The sequence below is a fragment of the Neophocaena asiaeorientalis genome, unplaced genomic scaffold, assembly GCF_003031525.2.
Source record: "Neophocaena asiaeorientalis asiaeorientalis breed wild unplaced genomic scaffold, Neophocaena_asiaeorientalis_V1.1 scaffold110, whole genome shotgun sequence".
NCBI lineage: Eukaryota > Metazoa > Chordata > Mammalia > Artiodactyla > Phocoenidae > Neophocaena > Neophocaena asiaeorientalis.
In genome coordinates, this window is record NW_020175053.1 from 8,417,482 (window position 1) to 8,420,495 (window position 3,014).

Sequence of the window (3,014 nt, forward strand, 5' to 3'; positions counted from 1 at the left end):
AGGCACCGGGGTGCTTGCATCAGCTGTCTCCTAGGCCTGGAAGGCTCTGTCCCCAGATAGCCACATTGCTCAGATGTCACCTCTAGATGAGGCATCCTATTTACAACTGCCGCATCCTTCCAACCCCTTATTCTGCTCTATTTCTCCCAGGCATTTAGCATTTTCTAACACATTATATAACTTGCTGTTTATGTTGATTGTCTGTCTGCCTCCACTGAGCGCAGTGAGAGCAGGGGTTCTTGTGTATAGTCCACCCGACTTATTGCATCAGCCAAACAGTGCCTGCACATAAGCAGGCATGGAGTGAATGTTAAATGAGTGAACAAATACTGCATTTACAAAAACAAGGTGAACACTGAAGTATACTGCCATTACATTAAAAGGTAAATGAATTGTATTTACTCGTATAAATTTATCAATGGAAAGATTCCAGTGGTTGCCATAGGTAAGGACGATCCGTTGGCTGGGGGACCAAGGAGGGAGGGAGACATTATACTTTCATTCTTTTTGGATTTTCTTCTATGTACATATATCACCTATTTGGTAAATAATTCAAATGAAAATAAACATTTCGGAACAGAGGGAATACAATAATATCCCCCGTCTCGGCCCTTCTGGGTTAGCCCTGATGGATTTCGGTGTGCTGCGTACCTTTCCCACAGACACCTCCTCCTCTCTGCAATCATGGCATAAGAAGAGGCTCTTGCTGTAGCACTGGCATTTGACCGCCCTGCAGTGACAAGGAATGGACACGCCTTCCATTTCCTGACCTTCATCTGCATAGCTCTGAACCTGATGATGACTGAATATCACCCGCCTTGGCTTCTAGAGCTCACGCTGCAACATTAATTTCCATAATTAATGGCTCTTTAAAGGCTGACCTGAGTCACTGAGCTTCTGTGAGCTAGTTTCTGTTTGCAGAGAGAGGCATGTGGGGCCAGATGGCTTCCAGAGGCATTTGTGAGATGGGAACCACAGAAATGAGATGGTAGCTTTGGAGAGGAGGACCGTGTATGGGACAAGGGAAGGGGATGCAGACACTGATAATGTTCTAATGGTGAATTCACAGGTGCTTATTATATTTTTATGTCTCACAAATTAACATATATGCTACATAGAATGTTATGTGTGTGTTTGCAAAAATAACAAAAAGGAGATTGAAAAACAGAAAATTGAAGGACGATTTTACAAAAAGACTCTCTGTAACCAAATCCTGAGAGATCTGGAATTCCCAGCTTTGAGAATCTACTTGATTCAGCTCCCTGATTTCACAAGCAAGGAAATGAAGGCTCACACATTCCAAAGGATTTGCTTCATGAGTTAGAACTAGATTTGGAACCCAGATTTCCTAAATCCCAGCCCAATGCTCTCCACACCACCTTTGTAAAAAAGCTACGATGCTCTAGGTTAGACAGACCCTTCACGACTTGGTCCTTTGAGGGACAGCAGTAGGGGCAGACATCCACATCACAAAGTGGGGTCCATGGCACACAGATCGAAGTCAGTTGCCTTCGTTTCAGAGTTAAACGTGCTGGAGGCCGATGCTTGGTGTCTTTGTTAGTTTCACTGCTAAGGGCTCAGGCCTCAGGGTGAGCTTCCCTGAGTGGCTCAACTTCCTCCTCAGTTTCCTCTGGTATAAAATGGACCTGACTATGTACTTCAAGGGTTTGTTGTGAGGATCGCACAAGACGGTGAAAGTGCTTTGATTATGAAGCTTGACTCAAATCCACTAACCATTCACTTTCTTCTACACTTACCGAAAGGCCTCCTGGTATATTCCTGGCACTGGGGAGGCAAGGAACCAGGACCGAAGTGGCCTCCACCCTCAGGGAAGTCTGTTGGGGGAAACAGACAAGCAAGTAGAGAATAAGAAGAGGGAAGTGTGCCAGTGGGGTAATTAAGCTATAGGATCACTCGCTAATTTGGAGTTGGGGAGAAGGTCGGCTTCCTGGTGGAAGAGTACACCAAGTTGTGTCCTGAAGAACAAAGAAGTGGATAGTGTTACAAGCAGCCCAGCTGCAGGAAAGAGTTAGCCATTTGGGGGATTAAGAAAGAATCCAGCATGTGTGGAGGAGGCCATCACCCAGGGCCGCGAGCGGTAGGCTAGGAGTCTGGACTCTGTCCTGAGACCAGTGGGGAGCCCTGGGAGGGTTTGGTGTATGTGGTGGCTGGCTCTGGCTTGCTTTCAAGAACAACTGCTCTGGCCAGCAGTGCACTGAGTCCACTGCAGGGGCCGACCTGTGCTGTCACCAGCCAGTCAGCCTGCCGAGGAAGGAGCCTGGACCAGGGCTAAGCAGTCCTGGAATCAGGCCTCAGTGATTCAGCAGAAGCTACTGAACCTCTTTGAGGTTCCTGTCCGTAAAATGGAGACTGTTATCACCTCACAGGTTTGCTCTGAGGATTAACAGTGCGCCAAGTGCCCAGTACAGAGAAAGGCGCACATGGACACTTCCCTCCTGCACTATGAACAAAGCTGAGCCGCCTTTGTTCCCCACAGTAACCCTGTAAAATATCACCACCCCCGCTTTACTGCCGGCCCTGGCCTGGGGATGTTCGCGCCTGCGCGGTGGGCGCCCTGTGTGCAAGAGCTGCGTGGCGGACGCCGCTCAGGGTCGCCTGGCAACCGGGTCGCCTGGCAACGGGCAAGCGCTACAGAACCTTGCGCGCTGAAGCAGGTGAGTCTGCGGCGGCCGACAGGGGCCAGGGGCCAGGGGTCCCCAGACCCACCCGGTCCTGATCAACAGGCCCCGCGCCCTCCCACCCCAAGGCAGCCCATACCCCTTAGATGAGGGTAGGCCCCTGTCCCTGGCGCCCACCGTTTCCTGAGAGGGGAGCCCCGATCCCAAATGGCTGGGCCCCCTCTTCTCTTCCAGCCCGGCCCCTTCTCCTCCTTCCCTAGTCACCAGTTGCCCGGAATCAGAGTCCGCCTCACCTCTCTTAGTGGAGTCGGTTCCCACAGGCTGGGGTTTGTCACTACCACTAAACGCGGTCACAACCACCACCAGCTTAATAAT